The sequence below is a fragment of the Erythrolamprus reginae genome, chromosome 2, assembly GCF_031021105.1.
Source record: "Erythrolamprus reginae isolate rEryReg1 chromosome 2, rEryReg1.hap1, whole genome shotgun sequence".
NCBI lineage: Eukaryota > Metazoa > Chordata > Lepidosauria > Squamata > Dipsadidae > Erythrolamprus > Erythrolamprus reginae.
In genome coordinates, this window is record NC_091951.1 from 137,486,226 (window position 1) to 137,508,659 (window position 22,434).

The following is a 22,434-nucleotide window of genomic DNA, read 5'->3' on the forward strand; positions in this document are numbered from 1 at the left end:
AAGAACAGATTGGCTCAGCTGCACCATGATAGACCAGGCGGAGTAAAGTCTTTATCCTTCCATCTTCCAAACCTTGGCAAGTGGGTTCAGTCTTCCAGTAGTGGACCTATTTGCCACCCCGGAGAATGCCAAGTTGCCCACATATTTCATTCAATTCCAGACCCATGGTGTGGAGGGCACAGATGCTTTCCACTATCTACTATACATCTCTCCCCGGTTCCCTTCCATGTTATACTGTGGCCCTTTGGAGTCCTTTTCGCAACATCCCCTCTTGCGTAGATTCTTTAAAGGGGCTGTAAACCTGTGTTCACCAGTCATCATAGGTACCTGACCTGGGACCTTTCAAAGGTACTCCTTTCCCTGACAGGGGGCCCTTACAAGCCCTTGAGAACCACTTCTCTTCGCCATCTTACCTTTAAGGTGGTGTTCCTAGTTGTGATCACCTCCTCTAGGAGAATTTCAGAGCTTGCTGCTCTGTCAGTGAGGGAGGATCTATATGTAATTCATTCTAATAGAGTCATCCTCCGGCTGGACCCTATGTTTGTGCCAAAAATCAATTCCTATTTCCATAGAGCCCAGGAGATTGTTTTTCCGAATTTTGGTCCCAATCCTTCTCACTTATTAGAGAGACAGTGGCACACCCTTGATGTTAGGAGGGTCATAAAAATATTTTATTTATTTATTTATTTATTAATCAGATTTGTATGCCGCCCCTCTCTGCAGACTCGGGGCAGCTAACAACAATAAAAAGACAATGTAAACAAATCTAATATTAAAAATAATCTAAACCTCCCCAATTTAAAGAACCAATCATACATACAAACATACCATGTATAAATTCTATAAGCCTAGGGGGAAGGGAAAATTTTAATTCCCCCATGCCTGACGACAGAGGTGGGTTTTGAGGAGCTTACAAAAGGCAAGGAGAGTGGGGGCAACTCTGATATCCGGGGAGAGTTGGTTCCAGAGGGTTGGGGCCGCCACAGAGAAGGCTCTTCCCCTGGGTCCCGCCAGACGACATTGTTTAGTTGACAGGACCCGGAGAAGGCCAACTCTGTGGGACCTAACTGGTTGCTGGGATTTGGGCGGCAGAAGGCGGTTCCGGAGATATTCTGGTCCAATGCCATGAAGGGCTTTATAGGTCATAACCAACACTTTGAATTGTGACCCGAAACCAATCGGCAACCAATGCAAATTTAGGGAAGCCCATGATAGCTCTCGCAGCTGCATTCTGCACGATCTGAAGTTTCCGAACAGTCTTCAAAGGTAGCCCCATGTAGAGAGCGTTACAGTAGTCGAGCCTCGAGGTGATGAGGGCATGAGTGACTGTGAGCAGTGAGTCCCGATCCAGATAGGACCGCAACTGGTACACCAGGCGAACCTGGGCAAACGTCCCCCTTTATATACACGAAGCGTATATATACATCAAGCATAGGTCCACGCTGTGCAGAACAGAGGTGTTTTTCATATTCTTTCAGCCCACTTCCTTGGGACAAAAATGTCCTCCTCCACGGTTGGACATTGGCTGCATAGCACCATTGCAAGGGCAGTCCTTGCTGTGACTGGCCAGAGTGACAGCACACTCAATCTGCAGTGCAACAACAACAGTGGCGTGGTACATGCAAATGTTCACCAAAGAGGTCTGCCAGGGAGCCACTTGGGTTTTATCTACTCCTTTTATCCGACACTACAAAATTGATGTTTTGGGGTCTGCAGAGGTGGCATTTGGCCTTTGAGTTCTTCAATGTGTCACAGACTGAAATTGCCAGCCAGACTTAGCCCTCCCAACAGACAGACTGTGTTGGCATGTCCCATTCTTGGATTTTAACTCCACCCACTATGAAAAAGGGGCGTTGGTCTTACCTGATACACCTTTTCCATCCAATCCCACCCAAAGTTAGTTGGGTCTGGCCTTCGGGACATCAAACTGTTATCTTCTAGTTTATGTGTTGACCTTGGGAGCTACATGCAGAGTCTGTACATTGGTTTTTGTCAAAAGAAGGGGAACTGAATATGGATGATGAAGATATCAATTTGACAGACTCAGTCTTCATTGGCTAAAGCAATGTTTCCCAACCTTGGCAACTTGAAGATATCTGGACTTCAGCTCCCAGAATTCCCCAGCCAGCACTCGCTGGCTGGGGAATTCTGGGAGTTGAAGTCCAAATATCTTCAAGTTGCCAAGGTAGGGAAACACTGGAATAAAGAGATGGTGTCATCCCATTCTTGGATGTTAGCTCCATCCTACGAGAAGAGGAGTATCAGGTAAGACCAAAACCCCTTTTCAAGGTTGTCATAACTTTAAATCATCATCAAACAAATATTCATAAGTTTATTTTTATAAGTAATGCTGGCTCTGTTAAAAAGTACTATTGCTAACATGTTGTAACCTGCCCTAAGTCTAAGGAGAAGGGCGGCATAAAAATCAATCAATCAATCAATCAATCAATCAATCAATCAATCAATCAATCAATCAATCAATCAATCAATCAAGCAAGCAAGCAAGCAAGCAAGCAAGCAAGCAAGCAAGCAAGCAAGCAAGCAAGCAAGCAAGCAAGCAAGCAAGCAAGCAAGCAAGCAAGCAAACAAACAAACAAACAAACAAACAAACAAACAAAGCCTGATAGTCTTTGGTTGAAAAGGGTTAGGGTTGATACCCTGGTAATTGCTGGCTATAACATGAGCATTCTCACAGTGACCTATTTTCTAAAATTTCAGGACATTCTAAAATGTCCTGAAATGAAAGGGAGAGCTTTATAAAAAGTGAGATTTAAATGGAAGCAAGAAGATTATAGACAGGTAGACTGGTCACCTGTCCATAATCTTCCAAATTAAACACAATTGTGCTTTCTCTGTTGGTCATTTATCTTAATAGTCTCTCAGTTTGAGTTAGTTAAATGTGGGATTTATTTATTCATTTAAATTTAGTGAAAGTGAACACAAGAACAAGGGGGCACAATCTGAGGTTAGTTGGGGGAAAGCTCAGAAGCAACATGAGAAAATATTATTTTACTGAAAGACTAGTAGATGCTTGGAACAAACTTCCAGCAGACGTGGTTGGTAAATCCACAATAACTGAATTTAAACATGCCTGGGATAAACATATATCCATCCTAAGATAAAATACAGGAAATAGTAAAAGGGCAGACTAGATGGACCATGAGGTCTTTTTCTGCTGTCAGTCTTCTATATTTCTCTATGTTTCTATTCCTCAAGGTATATATATAGTATAATACAGTATTCTGGGCTGGGATTTGAGATTACATAAAATGGTGACTTTGATTTCTTATTTTTGTCTCTCCTTTTAGGCTATTTCCTAATAATTAGAAGGCATGATATCCAACAGCAGCTATTTTCATATGACGTATATTTTGTGGCAGGGTAGCAGTATTTCTGTTTAGCATTTTGTTTTGAATTAGATATGTGTTGCTAGAAAGGCATATTGCTTTGTGTTGTATCCTGAAATGGCTACCTTGTAATTCCTGTAAATAGTTTGTTCCTCTTTTCAGCGCTGTCTGAGCCGAAGCAGGAAGTCACTCCTGATTGGCTCAGACGCGGCCGGCTCTAGCTTTGGCGGGAACCGCAAATGTATAAAAGGAGCGGTTTCTCCAGGCAGAGTCAGTCGGTACTCGCTGAATTGTCACTTTGCCTTGCTGAGCTGTCACTTGTTCTCTGAGCTGAATAAAAGTACCGATTGCTTGAACCCTGCCTCTGGGTCTACTTCACTGGCGACGAACGGACGGAAGAAACATCGCGTGCAACATGAACAAAGTCCAGATCGGCCAGGCTCCGGAACTCTTCGATCCCGAGAAAACGACCTGGGACGAATACATGGCCACCTTCGAGATTTTCCTTGAGGCGGCGGGAATACAGGACGCCGAAGCCGATCGCAGACGGGCTATTTTCCTTAATTACTGCGGCCCAGAAATCCGTGGACTGGCCCAGACTCTCACCGAACCGCAGCAAGCAAGAACCGTAGCGTGGGACGTCCTACAGGAAAAGCTAGCGAGCCATTTCAAACCGACCAAACCAGCCATGGTTTTTCGGCATCAATTCCACATGATGGCTCAGAAGGAAACCGAGTCAATCAACCAGTTTACAACGTGACTTCGAACGGTACTTGCTCAATGCAAGTTTAAAGACCCGGAAGCTCGCCTCACCGACGCCCTGGTTTTCGGCATGAAAAGCGCCACAGTGAGAAATAAACTCCTCACCGAAGAAGAGCCGACTCTACAGACCGTGATTAAACTAGCGCAAACCGCAGAAGCAGCCGACGCAGCAGCTAGGGAATTGAAAGAGCACGGAAGGCGAGAACTCATTGCAAAGATTGACTCCGCGTCTCCCCGCGCCGTGGAAACAGACGACCTCAGCCAACCAGGTCACAGCGGGGACAACTGCCTCCTGGTACAAGACCAGCCGAGACACCATAGAGCTACTCACCCAGCCCCCTGCGCGGGCTGCCGGGGAAACCACCAGCGCCATCGATGCCCTTTCCGAGACGCTACATGCCACCGCTGCAACCGTCGAGGCCACATCGCCATCGCATGCAGAGCAACAGCACCAGAAGAAACATTTGCCACACCACAATACCAGCGACCACAAAACCAGACCCCCCAATCGCGAGAAAGGAGACCGTTCCGCAACGCGGGTCAAAGGAACTACTCAACCGCTAACCGCGACTACTATAGAGGTAACTCTCAATTTTCCGTGAATAACACGGCAACCAAAAAGGGGGCTAAAATTGTTATCTCACTGTTACTAAATAACCAGCCTTGCTCAATGGAGCTGGATACGGGTTCTAGATATACCATCATGCCTTGGGAGAAGTTTAAACTGTATATGCCTAATGTGTCTAAGGCTGATTTAAATCAAACCTCTTTGGTGATCAGAGACTTTCAAGGGGGGGTAATCTCGGTCCTGGGAACAGCAAATGTACCTATTGCATTCAAGAACGTTAAATGTACCCTTCCCATGCTTATTGTAACGGGGGCCAAGCACTCTCTTCTGGGTTTAGCGTGGATGGAACCGTTGGGGATCGAAATTTCGGGTGTGTGTAATGTAAACTGTGATAATATGCCTAACTTTGTGAAAGAGTTCCCTGAGGTGTTCAGCCCCACCTTGGGATTGTATAAGGGGCCCCCTATATCATTCTCTATTGACCCCAAGGTCCCACCGGTCAGACTAAAACCTCGCAGGGTCCCCCTTCCGCTTCTCCCTAAACTAGACATACAGCTGGATAAACTCATTAGCCAAGGTATTTTGGTCTCTGTGGAACAGGGGCCATGGGAAACTCCCATAGTTACACCTCTGAAGCCAGATGGGTCTTTAAGAGTTTGCGCTGATTACAAATCGACCCTGAATAAGGCACTCCAACACCACCCCTACCCCATCCCGGTTGTACAACAACTTCTACACTCCCTGGGGGAGGGGAAAAGGTTCGCAAAGATCGACCTGGCACAAGCTTACCAGCAACTTCCGGTCGATGAACAAACAGCAAACGCACAAACAATTGTAACGCACAGGGGGGCTTTCAAATGCACGAGGTTACAGTTTGGGGTAAGCATAGCCCCAGGAATATTCCAGAGCATTATGGAACGCCTATTGTCAGGGGTAAATGGGGCCATCCCATACTTTGATGACATCTTAATTGCAGGGGAAAACCAGGAACAAGTAAACAAAAGAATAAGGGAAGTACTTAAGAGGTTACAGGACAAAGGTTTAAGAATCAAGCCTGATAAATGTGTCTGGGGAACCAACAGTATAGAATTCCTAGGTTATAAAATAGATAAAGAAGGTATCCACCCCACAACAGAGAAGCTGAGAGCAATTAGAGAAGCCCCAGAACCACGAGATAAGAATGAGCTGCAGGCATTTTTAGGCCTCCTTAATTTTTATTCCGTTTTTTTAAAGCAGAAGGCAACGGTAGCAGAGCCTCTCCATCGCTTACTCCAGAAGGAAGCCCGCTGGACATGGGGGGAAACTGAACGTGAAGCTTTTTCTCAAATAAAGAATTTATTAACTTCTAAAAGTGTAGTAGTCCAATATAGTGCTTCACTACCCATTAGGCTCACGTGCGACGCTTCGCCGTACGGCATAGGAGGAGTCCTAGCTCACGTTCTACCTAATAAGACAGAGGCCCCAATAGCATTTTTTTCAAGAACCATGACCAGCACAGAGAGGAATTATAGTCAGTTAGACAAGGAGGCTCTAGCTTTAGTGGCAGGGGTAAAGAAGTTTCACAATTATATTTTTGGAAGAAGCTTTGAACTAGTTACTGACCACAAGCCCCTACTAGGTCTGCTAGCCCCCAACAAACCCACTCCACCGTTTATGTCTCCAAGACTAATCAGATGGGCTCTTTTCCTCTCAGGGTACCAGTATGAGCTCACCCACAAGGGGGGGAAGGAAATCAATCACGCAGATGGCCTCAGCAGGTGCCCCATAACAGACTTAGTGGAAGACCCTGTTCCTTCCACAGATGTATTAATGATAGAACTCGAGGATAACCCACTAACCACGGCCAAAGAGGTAGCTGCACACACGCAGCAAGATCAAATCCTTAAACAAGTGGTGAACTGTGTTCTAAAGGGATGGCAAAATGATGTTGTGAAACATGAATTGTGTGATTTTAAAAACAAAAGACTTGAGTTATCTTATGTAAAGGGTTGCCTGCTGTGGGGGGATAGAGTGATCATCCCCAGAAGCCTAAGGGAAAAGGTACTCAAAATGTTACATGTGGGTCATCCTGGGATTGTCAGGATGAAGAGCCTGGCAAGGGGGCATTTATGGTGGCCAGGGCTGGATGCTGATATTGAGAGCTGGGTTTCGAAGTGTGAACCATGCCAAGAGTCACGGCCTAATCCCCCCAAAACAACTCCGGCTGAGTGGGAGCAGCCTGCTGGTCCTTGGTCTAGAATCCACATTGATTTTGCTGGCCCAGTGGGGTCCCAGTATTTTTTAATAGTGGTTGATGCCTTCTCCAAATGGGTGGAAATAATAGCAATGAACAACATAACCACAAGTGCCACCATCAAGGTATTGAGCAGACTGTTTGCATCCCATGGTTGCCCAGATATCTTAGTGTCTGACAATGGGCCACAGCTAACAGCCAGGCAATTCGAATTGTTCCTAGATGGCCTAGGGGTCAGGCATGCCCTCATCTCGCCTTATTCGCCCTGGGCTAATGGATTGGCAGAACGTTACGTTCGTGTGGCAAAGGAGGCATTGCGCAGGTCAGGCCCTGGGGATGTGCAACAAAACTTGGACCAATTCTTACTCACCCAACACATTACCCCTAACTCGCACACACATGTAAGCCCTGCAGAGTTATTGATGGGAAGGAAATTGAGGTCACCACTAGACAGGTTAAACCCAAGGTTCTGTGTCAATAATAACCAAATGTGTGTAAAACCTGAAAGAGAAATGTATTTGGGACAAAATGTATATGTAAAAAGTTTTGATGGAAATGTAAACTGGATGAAAGGAATTGTTGTTAAGCAAAATGCACCAAAGACTTATATTGTAAAACTAGAGGATGGTCGTTTGTGGAAACGACACATAGACCACATTCGGAAGCGACCAGAAAATCAATTGCCACAAACCGCTGACATGGACTCTCCCCCTCCAACAGACTTTAGCACATTGCCCGAGTTAAAAAACACGCAGAGAGACTTATCGGGCCAGGGGGAACCATCCAGCGATGCCGAGCCATCCTCATCCTCCGAAGCCTTCGTTGGGCCCGCCAGGCCAAGTCTGCCGCGCCGGGAGAACAGCAGCGAGCCATCCTCTACAGTTGGTGTCGAAGGAGAAATTGAACTGCGCAGGTCAGAGCGAGCTTCACGGAGGCCCCACCGATTGGACGACTTTGTCACATGGCTCTCATGATGGATGTGTCCAACTATGAGGGGAGGGGTGTTGTATCCTGAAATGGCTACCTTGTAATTCCTGTAAATAGTTTGTTCCTCTTTTCAGCGCTGTCTGAGCCGAAGCAGGAAGTCGCTCCTGATTGGCTCAGACGCGGCCGGCTCTAGCTTTGGCGGGAACCGCAAATGTATAAAAGGAGCGGTTTCTCCAGGCAGAGTCAGTCGGTACTCGCTGAATTGTCACTTTGCCTTGCTGAGCTGTCACTTGTTCTCTGAGCTGAATAAAAGTACCGATTGCTTGAACCCTGCCTCTGGGTCTACTTCACTTTGTATGTTTGTGAACAACTGTACATGTGCTTATTTATAGGGCTTAAATGCTATAATTATGAGGAACTTATGTATCCTACTTATATAACCCTACGTAAGTAAGGTTTAAAAGCGCAGAGTTTAAAACATATGTCAAATCAAAAAAGATTGAAACTATTTATTAATCTACAAATTATAGGAGGGAACAACTTAAAACATCCCTCCCCAAAGGCCTGTTGAAAAAGTCAGGTTTTAATGATCTTTGCGAAATCTTGTTGGGAAGGGACTACCCAGATCTCAGGGGAATACTATTCCAAAGAAGAGGTGTGAGGGAGGCAATTTAACACTAATTGTAGCACAGTAATAGTAATTGTCCTTTTATCTTATTCATCTGTGCATAAAACATTTTACAGCAAAAAGTAGAAGATAGTATTAAAATCATAAAATGGTACAATAATTATGGAAAGCAGCAATTATTAAAAGCTTAATAACAGGATAACATTTTGAAGTTTTCCATTCCTGTCTAGAAAACAATAAGGACTTTGTGGAGAGCCTCTCCCAGAGCCATTTTCAGCATTCCAGCATTACTACTGGGAAGGCCCCATCAATTGCACTCACTTAATCATTCTCGAAGAGTAGAGAATCTGGAGAGGAACTGAAAGGCTGATTGATATGGGAGGAGACAGTCCCTGAAACAGGCAATATATGCCCAAGAAAAGGAAACCTCTGTGCGGCCAGGTGTGGATGAACAACAATTCATGTCAGCCACCGAATATAAACAATGGAGAAAAAAGGCTGAGAGGGGTTCAGCTGCAAAGTTTTGGTTATGACCTTTAAAGCCCTTCATGGCATCGGACCTGAATATCTCCGGGACTGCCTTCTGCCGCACGAATCCCAGCGACCGATTAGTGGGCACGGAGAGTGGGCCTTCTCCGGGTCCCGTCAAGTAAACAATGTCGGTTGGCGGGCCCCAGGGGAAGAGCCTTCTCTGTGGTGGCCCCGACTCTCTGGAACCAGCTCCCCCCAGAGATTAGAACTGCCCCCACCCTCTTCGCCTTTCGCAAACTCCTTAAAACCCACCTTTGTCGTCAGGCATGGGGGAACTGAGATATCTCCCCCGGGCCTATACAATTTATGTATGGTATGCTTGTGTTTAATAATGGGGTTTTTAAATATTTTAAACTGTAAATTATTAGATTTGTTATAAACTGTTTTTATTGTATTGTGAGCCGCCCCGAGTCTACGGAAAGGGGCGGCATACAAATCTAATAAATAATAATAATAATAATAATAATAATAATAATAATAATCTAAAGGGCCACAGATTTATCAAGTCTTATCCAGATGATTTAGGACAGGGGAGTCTAACTTAATTTCATTGAGGGCCATATCAGGGTTGTGGCTAACCTTGGGGGCCCAGGGGGGTCATGGCTAGCTTGACATCACTCATGTTGGGGGTACCTATGGTAGCCTGAGCACTTTGCCAGCAAAAAGGGCTCCCCCTGTTTTCAGTTGTGATGGCTTCCTGCAAACCTCTGCCAGTGAAAATGGAACTCATAGACATAGCAAAAAGACCTATATGGACACACTCCTATAATATAAATATTTTCAACAGAGATTCAAACTATCACCTTCTACATAGGCACAGTTACAGTGGCCATGCAAAATAGAGTTAGTAAACAAATCTATAAATTATGTTTCCAGGAGGACTAGTCATTAGTGTTCACATGCTGTTATTCTGTCTTTTCCTTGCTGCAAAAAAAAAAAAAAAGAACTTTAGATACTAGGCAAGAAAATCATAACAATTCTGTATTTACTTCCATGAAATAAAGATTAGCTGGAAAGGCTTCCAATGACAGACTCATGCCAGTTTTATAGAGTTGGACTTGAATTCGATTTAGATTGTTTCTTCCACTTAGTGTACGGATTGATTAACTGAGGCAAAACATGGGCTTCGCGGGATGGAAGGCCAATTTCTACATGAAGAAATTCTGATCTGAAATCAGAAAGGACAACAAAGGCACTTGAAATTAGGCAGAAGGTCCCCCGTGGAAGTCCTGCCAATCTCACTAATAAAACTGGGCAGCTTATACATTTAACTCCCCAGAACCATTTGTGTTCCTTTCCATTTATCTCAGGACTTCTCATCCAAATGTTTTACCTCAGCTTCTTGATTCTACCGCATTATCCACATTAGAGGAGTTATTGGCATCCATTTTGCATGCAAGATAGCAATCCTATTTCTAGGAGGAAACCTGTTAGATCCTTAGCGGAGTGAAGGATTGTAGACTTGAGTAAGAACAATTCTTTATTAACAGGATATAACGGTTTACAGTAAAGAACTAGACAAACATGGCCGTTCCTGGCAGCTATATATATCCCGGGCTGCCAGGCCAAGCCAACCAATCAGGATACAATATTTTCCCGCCCAAGGAATGTGGGGCAGGTACAAAACCTAACCGTCCTTTGGACACAACAAAAGTTAGCCTCAGAAAAAAACCTTTTGTGTGTGGCCACCAAATGTCCTTTCTGACAGAATCATTTGGCTCACCTGGCAGGTAATTGGGAGTATAGGTGTCTGGTCCATGCCAACTGCCAGCTGGAATGGAATAGTCAAGGGAGACGGGACAGATGCTTCAGTCACCTCCTTATCCCATTTCGATGTGCAGTTTCTTGGCATCATTGCAGATGTTTTTATAAGCAGTAAAGTAACAGAAGCCTTGAAACACCTGGATCCACAAGTATACAAGGAGCTTCGTGAATTGGTCATTATTAGCAATTCATCTCTTGAGCTTTTTATTAGAAATTGGTGGTATTTTCTGTTGTCTTTACTTACTTATCTAAAGAAAGTTAGCTCAGATGTTTAAAAAAAAAATGCAGCATTATAACTTTGACAATTTCCTGACAACACAAGCAAAATGTTTGTGATTATTTTCATACCATATCTTCCCAGAATTTCAATTTAGTCAGAACAAGCACAGTTTAGAATCAAACCCACCCACTTAAAAACTGGTCTAGAAAATACTATGGTGGTTATGTATGTATGTATGTATGTATGTATGTATGTATGTATGTATGCATGTATATATATATGTATGTGTTCATGCATACATGCATGCATTTTGGTGCCTTCAAGTTAGGATTAATTTCTGGTGATTGGACAGGTTCTTGCAATTTTAAGAAAATATCCAATACCCAATGGCCGTATAACATGCTCAACTAGGTAGAGTGAAGGGTTAATTGATTTATTAATATAACCATAAGGGTTATATTAATTTTGTCCCAAAAGAGACCTAGTCATGTAAAGAGTTAAACTATCTCTATTTACTCAGTCATTGTGAGCACATGGAAACGTAAGTCATAATTTGTCTATATGGTCCTCCAAGAAAAAGAGCTCAAGAGAAAATGCAGATGAATAGTAAGCCTCTCTATTACAGAACTCCATGCCAGAGCTTGGCAGCAAAGCCAAATCTCCCAAATATTAATCTGTTGCAGCAGCTAAGCCCTTCCTGCTGCTGCAGTTTGCTTGACCAAGGGGAATGGGCTAATAAATTCAAGACCCCCTTGCCAGCGCTTTGCTGGTATAAGAATTCAAAGAAATGCCAAGCTTTTTCTGGAGAAAGCAAGCAGGCGTTGTATTCCTACAGTAGCTGCTGTTTCCTCCTCCTCTTCCTGAATCAAGAGTTTTTCCCCACTGCTCTATTAAAATGCTCGCCATACATTCTTGAGTTGGCAGAAAAGTATGCTTGCTTCAAGGATGCTGTCCCCATTTCCAATCTCTATCTTGCCTCTACTACCTCTGTTCCGACTCAAATCCAAATGATGCTTTTTTTGATTCTGCATATGCAGCTTGTGATAAGCAAAACGACTAGTTGATTCCTTTGGCTTTGTTTTCCTTCTTTTGCATGTCACAGTCAGTGAGAAAAACATCTTCAATCGTAGGGCCACAGTAGAGAAAAAGGGAGTTTGATCCAGAATGGTTATGTTTTTACTCTAATCTCTTTTTTTATACCACATTCTACCATAAGCAAAATATAAATGAGGGTTTTAAAAGTCAGGAAAATAGCTGGAATCACACACAGCCCTTTTACTTACTTATGATTCCTTCCCTTCCCTTACCCTCTTTATATAAACAAGAAATGCTGACCTGCTGGTTCCTTCGTGCTCTGTCCCAGAGCCAAAAGAGCAAAAGTTGGTCCTCTTATTCCTATTGTGCTATTTGTGGGCTCATCCACATAACCTCCTTGCTCTTGCTTGAGGACACCCCTCTTACTTTTAGTTGTGGTTATGTTGTCATAATGCAACCTCCATCTAGAAGACTGAAGCCAGGTGGTCTGTCTTGAAAGTAGCAGTTTCCCTAGAAAAAAATGGAAGATACTTTCCCATATGGGCATTTTAAGTCACATAGAAGAAGAGCATTTAGAGGACAACAATCTGCTTGGCTGCTGTTGGTCCACTGCAGGACCATCTTCTCCACTGGCTGCTGAGGTCAGAGTCTCCATAGCCATAAGCTTTGGCTGCCAGCGAGAACAGAATCTCATCCAGCGATTTTGTTCTGTGTGTCATTTGGTGGAAAGCTAAATGCCGGTCTTCCATATATTCCTTTGATGTATGAGCAGCAACACTCCATGACCAGTGATGGGCTACCAAAATTTTTACTACCACACTGTGGGTGTGGCTTGTGCATTTTGTTTCCGTGCAAATTGGGTGCTTTGGGGTAGAGCTCCAAATTTTGCTCCCAGAACTGCGTTCCTGACCATTCCCGTAGGAGTCCATCACTATGCCTGACATACCTCATTGCTAAGCGGTATGCAAGGGGAGGCTGTGTGGACCACACTTTTAAAAAGCAAATTCCTCTCATATTAAGAATGGGACCTTGATTGCTCTGTGAGTGACCCTTGGCCTCCCACTAAACTAGTAAGAACCATGTGCAGGGGTGGGCTGCTGCCTGGAATGGGGGGGGGAACGCAGTGGGGTAGCGAAAATGGAGCTCCACCCCAGAGCACCCAATTTGCACTGAAAGATGTTGAAAGAAAATGCACTGCGTCCTGCATAAGCCACGCCCACAGTGTGGTAGTAAAAATATTGGTAGCCCTTCACTGACCACATGGTATTTACAGCCTTACCAGCTGAGCAATCTACTATTCACTTGATGCCTCCAGTGTAATGGGTAGCAAAACATAATTGAGGTTACATCTTGGGGTGGCTGTTGGATAGTACTGGTTATTCATTCAGTGGAAAACGCTGATGGTAGTGTTGCATTCTCCTGCTGGGAATAAGATGAAGCCAATGTCCTTGGAACATAGCAGAAAAAAAGTTATGTTTGCTCCATGATTAGGGACAAGGGGGAAAAGGCTGTAAATGTGATTGCATACTGCCACAATCATCAGTAATGAGATTTTACTGGATTAATGGCCGCTGAGTTTTATGCAAGCTTTATGAAGTCAATTTATCACAGTTTACACACAAACATACACACACAGAGAAACATTGATTTATTCTTAGCGTGATTGTGGTAGGTGGGGAGAAACAGAAATATTACATTCATCCATTTTAGATTAGAAAAATTCCTAGAAGAACAGTCTAGAAATTGGAGAAATGTAATATTTTTAAAAAAATGAGTACAGTGAGAGCATCATCTGGAATCATTTCTGCTTCATAGAATCAGTGTCCATTGTAGATTGCCCTGAAGGAACTCAGTGCCCTCCTCTCTTTGTCAGCCTTTCCATGTTGTGGAACAGATGGGGATTTGAACCCAGGACTTTCAATTTCTAAATCATTTATTTTTGCTAGAGAGCTTGCTATTGGTGAGATAGAATTGTTTTGGGGCAACATCTTTAGTGATTTTTCCTTTCCCCCTTTTTAGTTTAAGTGCTGGTCTTAATGCCATTTGTTTGTTCGTTTGGATTTGTATGCCGCCCAACTCCCAAAGGACTCTGGGAGGCTCACAACCAAAAAATTACAATGTAATATTAAACTCCCTTAAAACAGTTCAAGACAATTTAAAACCAACAATTAAATACATTTAAAACAGTTTAAAAAAACATGCATGTCATTAATGGCCAGATACTGATGGTACACCATCAGATCAACAACCCCAGGCCTGCCGGAAAAGCCAGGTCTTAAAGGCTTTTCTGAAGGCCAATATTAGGAGGTAGTCCTAATCTCAGGAGGTAGCTGGTTCCAGAGAGTCGGAGCAGGCACAGAGAAGGCCCTCACCTGCATGCCCACCAGCCAACACTGTTTAGCTGATGGGACCCAGAGAAGACCAACCCTCTGGACCCTTATCGGTTGCTGGGAGAAGGTGGTCTTGAAGATAGTCTGGCCCTAAGCCACGCAAGGCTTTAAAGATAATGACCAACACCTTGAATTGTGCCCAGAGACCAATCAGGAGCCAATGCAGAGGATTGGTGTAATGTGGGTGTACCTAGGGGCATCCACAACAGCTCGCACGTCTGCATTCTAGACCAGCTGTAGTCCCCGAACACTCTTCCGGGATAGCCACATGTAGAGCGCATTGCAACAATCTAACCGTGAGGTGATAAGGGCATGAGTGACTGTGAGAAGAGCCTCCTGATCCAGGTATGGTCGCAATTGGTGCACTGGGCGAACTGTTCAAAGCTCTCCCTAGCCATAGCTGTCAGATGTTGATCTAATCCTAGCTGTGAGTCTAGGAGGACACCCAAATTGCGAACCTGTTCTGAGGAAGTAATCTCCCCCCAACCAAAAATGGACAGTCAATATAATCTTTCGGAGGCAATGCCCACAGCCACTCAATCTTGTCAGGGTTAAGTATGAGCCTGTTGATTCCCATCCAGATACTCACAGCCTCCAGGCACTGGCACATCACCTCCACACCTTCACCGAACTGACACGTGATGGTGATATATAGCTGGGTATCATCAGCATATTACTGATATCTCACCCCATGTCATTGGATGATTTCACCCAGTGGTTTTATGTAAGAGAGGAGAGAGCAACGAACTTTGGGACACTCCACAGAGGAGGGATCTAGGGGTTGACCTCTGTCCTCCTACTAACACCGACTGCGACCAACCAGAGAGATAGGAGGAGAACACCATATAATGGTGCCTCTCACTCCCAACTCCTTTAGTCATCACAGAAAGATACCATGGTCAATGTTATCAAAAGCAGCTGAGAGGTCAAATAGCACCAAAATAGAGGAGTGACATCTATCTTGGGCTCTGCAGAGATCATCCATCAGAGTGAGCAAAGCAGTTTCTGTGCTGTAGCCAGGTCTGAAGCCCAATTGAAAAGGGTCTTGACAATCCATTTCATCCAATGACCATAGAAGCTGGAGGGCCACGGCTTTCTCTTCAACCTTTCCCACAAAGGGCAGCTTGGAGGCTGGAGGAACGTTCTTCAATTCAGCTGGATCCAGGGAAGGCTTCTTGAGAAGGGGCCTCACAATGGTTTCCTTTAATGGTTGCAGGAAGGACCCCTCCTTCAAGGAGGCATTAACCAGATTCTGGAGCCTGCCTTATGTCACCTTGTTCCAGGCAACCACCAGGGACTCAGCCAGATTGTGAACAAGGTAGTTCGGTATTTCCCCAAGCTCCCTCTGGAACCCTTTAGGGTCCATTAGGCATCTGGGACAGAACCACTTAATCAGCTCTGCCTTCCTGCAATGGAGAAGTGGTGCCTTAAAGTTCAGCCTCAGAAGAAAATGATCTGAACATGACAAGGGCGAAGCATCTATACCCCTTAATTCCAGGTCCTATCTCCATTGCCCTGAGAGAAACACAAGGTCAAATGTGTCCTCCCTATGAGTTGGACCCTGAACTACTTGGGACAGGTCCATGGTTGTCATGGAAGCACCATAAAGTCCACCGCCAATCCAACTACCACCTCTAGCAGCACAGCAGGGTTGTTGCAACACAACTGGGAGGCAGGTACATCAACAACAAACCCAACTGAAACCCTGAGTCCAACCTCAAGAGGAGATATTCATGTTCAAGAGGAGATATTCAACAAACTCTGGGTCAGGGATATTGCAAGGACTAAAAATGTTAGAGTGGTACTTTATTTTCAGAAACGATTAGTGATCTAGTCAATTTGTGTGGTTTTTTAATGCACAATAATACATTATTTCAAAGTCTGTTTAAATGCTTATCCTTGATTACCCAAAATAGCTTTCTATTTTTGAAATTTTATTGTACTATTATATTTAAAAAGATATCCAAGCCAAAATATCAGGAAACTACATTTAGTTCCTCAGATTATCCTGAGAATAAGGAATTTATATAATGAAATCTCAGTGCAATAAAGTTTGTATACCATGGGAAATTTACATCACATGTCATGATGCAGATAACACTGTTGCTCATTTTGTAAACTTTAAGCACCAATTACTTGCTTCTTTCAACTTCTTGTCACCATTGCCCCTGGCGATTCATAAGATAAAAAGCTAAGAGGTCATCTTTACTGTTTAATGAAAAGTGATATTTGAGATAATGGCTTATAAGAACACCACCAGATCCTAGTGATAACTGTATAGAAATCATTGTGACAATGAAGGTAAAGAGGATTCCTTCCACATAATCTTCTTTTCACTGCACTATGTTTTAAGAAAATGGAAGCTAAGCATGGACTTATTTCTCTTACTTCTCAGTTTGGAATCTTGTGGAAGGGACCAGCTTGACATGTCCACCAGATGTGGGAGTCTAAATAAGGGAATTTAGGAGACAGAGTGACAAAAGGTCCTTCCTCCTCTATCCCTATTCAAATATAGAAAACCAAATAATAGAAATAAGGAGGAACTGTCTGACAATGAGAACAATCCATCAATTTAACAGTTTGCCTTCAGAAGTTGTGGGAGATTCAGTTGAGACTTTCAAGAAGGACTGCCAATTGTCAGAAATGGTGTGGGGTTTCCTACTTGAGTGGGGGTTGGACTAGATGATCTATAAGGTCCCTTCCAATTCTGTCAATCCATATCTATCTGTAAATGCACAGTTATAGAATAGACTCAATGGTGGTAATCGGGGTGGGCTACTGCCCAGACAGGGGGAGTGCGGTAGGGTAGTGAAAATGGAGCTCCACCCCAGAGCACTCAATTTACACTGAAAGATGTTGAAAGAAAATGCAGGGCATCCTGCATAGGCCATGCCCACAGTGTTATTGTAAAAATTTTGGTAGCCCTTCACTGGTGGTAACCCTGAGAAGGATCTTGGAGTCTCAGTAGATAGTCATTTAAACATGAGCCAGAAATGTACTGTAGCTGCTAAAAAAGCCAACACAATCCTAGGTTGTATTAATAGAGGGATAGAATCAATGCCAAGGTGCGACTCTGCATGCGGCAGTGTGTGTGTGCCGGCACTCATAATGCAATGTGTGTGTGATTCCTGTGCATTCCTGCATGACCTCCCCACACACCCCTGTGCATATGCATCCACGACACCCCTCCAACGCCTTGTTTTAGGCCTAGCAGGCCTTCCTGCAGCCCCCTGGGACCAAAAATATGCTGTGTAGCAGCATGTTGCACTCCCTGCACTTCCCCATCCCCATGCCTGCGTGCATGATCCACTCACCCCAACCAGCATGTGCATGCATCTCCTGCATGCACCCCACCCCTTTTGCATGCACAGCAGAGACATGAAAATCAGCTGCCCATCGGCAGGCTTGCGTACGCATACACAGTGGAGCTAAGCTATATCAGAGCTGCACATTTTTTGAAGCTAGCTAGCCCAAGCAGCAAACCAGCCCAAGCAGCTAACCAACACAAACAGCCAGGCACAGGCCAAAAGATGTGGAGATGAAGTCTTCAATGAAACACAGCAGCAATAGGAAGTCTTGGAAAAATATATTTACTTCTTATTTACACTACTACTGAATACTATCTTTACTATACATACATCACACTAGTATCTCACTAGTATCTCACTACAACTATCTTAGTTACAATAACTCACAGGAACCAACGGATCAATACAGCAACTTCAGAGCACATTTCATACAGAGCAGGATCAAAGATCAGAGAGAATGAACGAACAGAACAGCAAACTGAACAGCAGTGAGCAGAGAGCTCTTGCATAAATACTTTTCACCTGATGAGGTTGCTGCATGCTTAATTGCCTCAGAATGACACAGCATTCTCTATGTGGGCCTTCCTTCTGCATTGAGATATTAGCTCAGGATATGCTTAATCCTGACAAGCTAGGGTGGCAGCTCGCGGGTCAACAGATTGGGAAAGCAGCACGGCCTTATTGGGACTGGGAAGAAGCAGCTGCTGTTATAGGGGAATGGGGAGAAAATGACAAGCAGCTATCAAGGGGAGCCTAGTATGGAACCTCTTCCCCTTTCATCTTTCCATTTTTTTCATACTGGGAGTTGAGCTTCCAGTAAGGCAGACTGATGAAGAGACACCATTTTCCCAAATGGGCACCATTTCTATCTGCTTATCCCAGAAGCTCATTTTGTATCCTGGTGCCCCTCATCTCTGTGACACATTCTGATATAATAGATTACCTCCGGAACCGCCTGCTACCGCACAAATCCCAGTGACCGATAAGGTCCCACAGAGTTGGCCTTCTCTGGGTCCTGTCGACTAAACAATGTTGTTTGGCAGGCCCCAGGGGAAGAGCCTTCTCTGTGGCGGCCCCGGCCCTCTGGAACCAACTCCCCCCGGAGATTAGAACTGCCCCCACCCTCCCTGTCTTTCATAAACTACTCAAGACTCATTTATGCTGCCAGGCATGGGGGAGTTAAGATATTCCTTCCCCCTAGGCCATTACAAGTTATGAATGGTATGTTTGTGTGTATGTTTTGTTTTATTATAAGAGTTTTTAGTTGTTTTATTAATTGGATTTCTACATACTGTTTTTATCATTGTTGTTAGCCGCCCCGAGTCTGCGGAGAGGGGCGGCATACAAATCCAATAAATAATAATAATAATAATAATAATAATAATAATAATAATAATAGACAGTTGGAAATAACAGATAGCCCTCCCTCCAATTAGAGTTTTAAAATCAGGTTTTATAGGACAGACATCCTGAAAAAGAGCCACATTATTTGTGAAACACTGGCCTGTAACTTTTCCATATCCCAAGGTAGATATTTCCAGCACACATTTAATGTTAAAAGTGTTTTACATTAAGAATACTGAGCCAAAATCAAGTCCAAGAATGCTCGAGAATTCCCAACATTCTAGCATTCTGACAAATTAGCCATCAACAGACACATAGGCATAAGCAATATCTACATACTGTGCAAAAGAGACAATCAAGAAGCCAAAAAGGGAACAAAAAGACCCAAACACCTCCCCCGACAATCAACAATCAGATGAGCGTAGATTAACCCCAAGATTAAGATTAAGATAATCAATCAAGCAAAAATTCCCCATTCAAGCAACTGCCAGTCAAGCTACTGGTAACAGCAAATGGCATAACCAACTGAAATTGGGGCAGCAGAACCTCCAGGACCACTCCAACAAACACTGATAGGGCAAGCCACTAGAATGCAGTATAAACTGAGGGCAAACATGACTCCTGACTGGCACTGATGATGTTACTTATTATTATTATTATTATTATTATTATTATTATTATTATTATTATTATGTCAGTACAACACAGCAAACGAGATCACTATGCTGGATTTCGTATTTCATCACCAGTCGGGCGCTTCCCAAGCACCTAGGACTGCGTGATGTAGCGGCGAATTATGTTTGCCGATCCCAGTAAAGCGGCCTTTTGCAATTGACAGATGGAGATTTTGTCAATTCCAATGGTTTTCAAATGTCCACTGAGATCCTTTGGCACTGCGCCCAGTGTGCCAAGTACCACTGGGACCAGTTTCACTGGCTTATGCCAGAGTCGTTGCAGCTCGATTTTTAGATCTTCGTATTTCACTAATTTCTCTAGCTGCTTCTCCTCAATTCTGATGTCCCCTGGGATTGCAATGTCGATGATCCATACTTTCTTTTTCTCCACGATCACAATGTCTGGTGTGTTATGCTTCAGAATTTGGTCAGTCTGAAGTTTGAAGTCCCACAGTAGTTTTGCTTGCTCATTTTCGACCACTTTTTCAGGCTTATGATCCCACCAGTTCTTTGCCACTGGGAAATGGTAGTTCCGGCACAAGTTCCAGTGGATCATCTGTGCCACAGCATCATGTCTATGCTTGTAGTCAGTCTGTGCGATCTTTTTGCAGCAGCTGAGTATGTCATCGATTGTTTCATCTGTTTTCTTTACAGAGTCTGCACTTTGGATCATCTGTTGATTTTTCAATTCTGGCTTTGACAGCATTTGTTCTAATGGCCTGTACTTGTGCCGCCAGTAGTATTATTATTATTATTATTATTATTATTATTATTATTATTATTATTATTATTCTCATCATCATCATCATCATTCATCATTCATCATCATCATCATCATTATTATTATTTATTAGATTTGTATGCCGCCCCTCTCCGGAGACTCAGAGAGTTTGGGTAATGAAATATCTGCAAGAAAACCAGCTCAGACAGCACCCAGGAACCCTCATTCCAATCCTGAGCTACAAATATTCTCCTTTATCAGATTTTTGCCCACATTTTTTTTAAAAAATGAAAAACTATTAGAAAACCTAAACTAATTAGCTAGGTGGCATATTTCTAGAAATGAGGTAACCGAGAAACATGTATCCAGATACTATATGCAAAAGACAGTCACCTTATCCATTCATTCAGGGCAGCAACAATCACAGAGTTCTGGTGATTAGAAACTCACATACACACTTTTGAAGATTGCAAGTTATTGTTAGGAATCACCTTATGGATGTGACTGCAGTAAGCAATGCAGATGCCGAAAGTACAGTAAAACTGAAAAAAAAAATGTACCTGATTCTGGACTAAGCCTAGAGAATTATGTGGCTTTAATCTCAGACAATGCCTGTGCGATGATTGGCAGGCAGAGTGAAGTTCTGAAGCTTCCAAAAAAGAAATGAAACGGTGTGAAAATGTACGGTGTTGGCTGAGCATGCCACTTAGCACACCTAGCAGCAAAATATGGGCAAGAACTCTTTTCTTTGATCCTCTCATTATATAGATGTTTTTCTTGCTTAAGTTGAGGGATAGACTCCTTCCACTGTGCTTCAGCCCAACCCTCATTCATGGAGCCGTACCGCTGGTGGCAGATACCTTTACTGGTCATGTAATTCCATGACAGGGTGATTGTAGCCTCAGAGTTTAGTGTGAGGTTTCAGTGTGAGGTTATTATTCAGCCAAAAAAAAAAAAAAAAGACAGTTTGGGGAAATCAGGTACATTTTTGCAGCTGTATCCAGTCTGCAGATAAGAAACAGGAGGTAATAACAGAGGCAGAGGAGATTGAATGCTGCAATCCTCTAATGTTGCAATGGCTGCTTATTCACTGCCCACTTTCCTGAGTCTTAAATTGGAAGGCAACATGCTAGATGCAGTTTGGGAGGTGATTGGAGTACAAGTGATCTGGGAAGAATGCATCAGCAAAGTCAGTGGCCTTGAGGTAGGAATAATATTAATATAGGGATGACAATTGCCAACATTTGGGATGCTTCATTATTTAGATATCTTTGGCTTGGATTTCTGTAAGGCTGATCTTGGCCACATAGTAGAACTGAAAGTGAAACTAATGCCTCAAGGAGGCAAATTGCTGGGAGATAGAGGCAGAGGCAGAATTTTATTTTATTTTTATTTTTCCCCCTTTTCTTTTCTTGTGCTAATTAGACTGCAGAAACTAGATGCAAGTACCATATTTTTCAGAGTATAAGACGCACTGGAGTATAAGACACACCTTAGTTTGGTGAGGAAAATAGGGGAAAGAATCTGTTTACCAGGTATTCATCTGGCTAGCATCCTTAGTGTGGTCACCTTCAGCACATTATTTTATCCTCTGGTTAAGGGCTTAAAAAAACTTTAATTTTGAGAAAATAACAATGAAAGAGCTTGCAAGCCAGTAACAGCACCTGGAAAGAAACAGTCTGAGCAAGTGGAGCAATGGAAAAAACCCTGCAAAGACCTGGGGCTTGGAAAACATTCTTCTTTGCAGAGAGTTAACAATGAAAGCAATTGTAAGTCGGTAAGAGCTGGGAATATTGTTAGCACCTGGTTAGGGAGCAAGTAAACCAGTGGAAAAAAAACCCTACAAAAAGACAGGGTTTGGAAAACATTGCTTGCAGAGAGTAACAAGGAAAGAGTTTGCAAGCGGGTAAGAGCTGGGAACATCATTAGCACATGGTTAAGGCTGGAAAGAAACATTTGGAGCAAGTTAGACCAATGGGGGA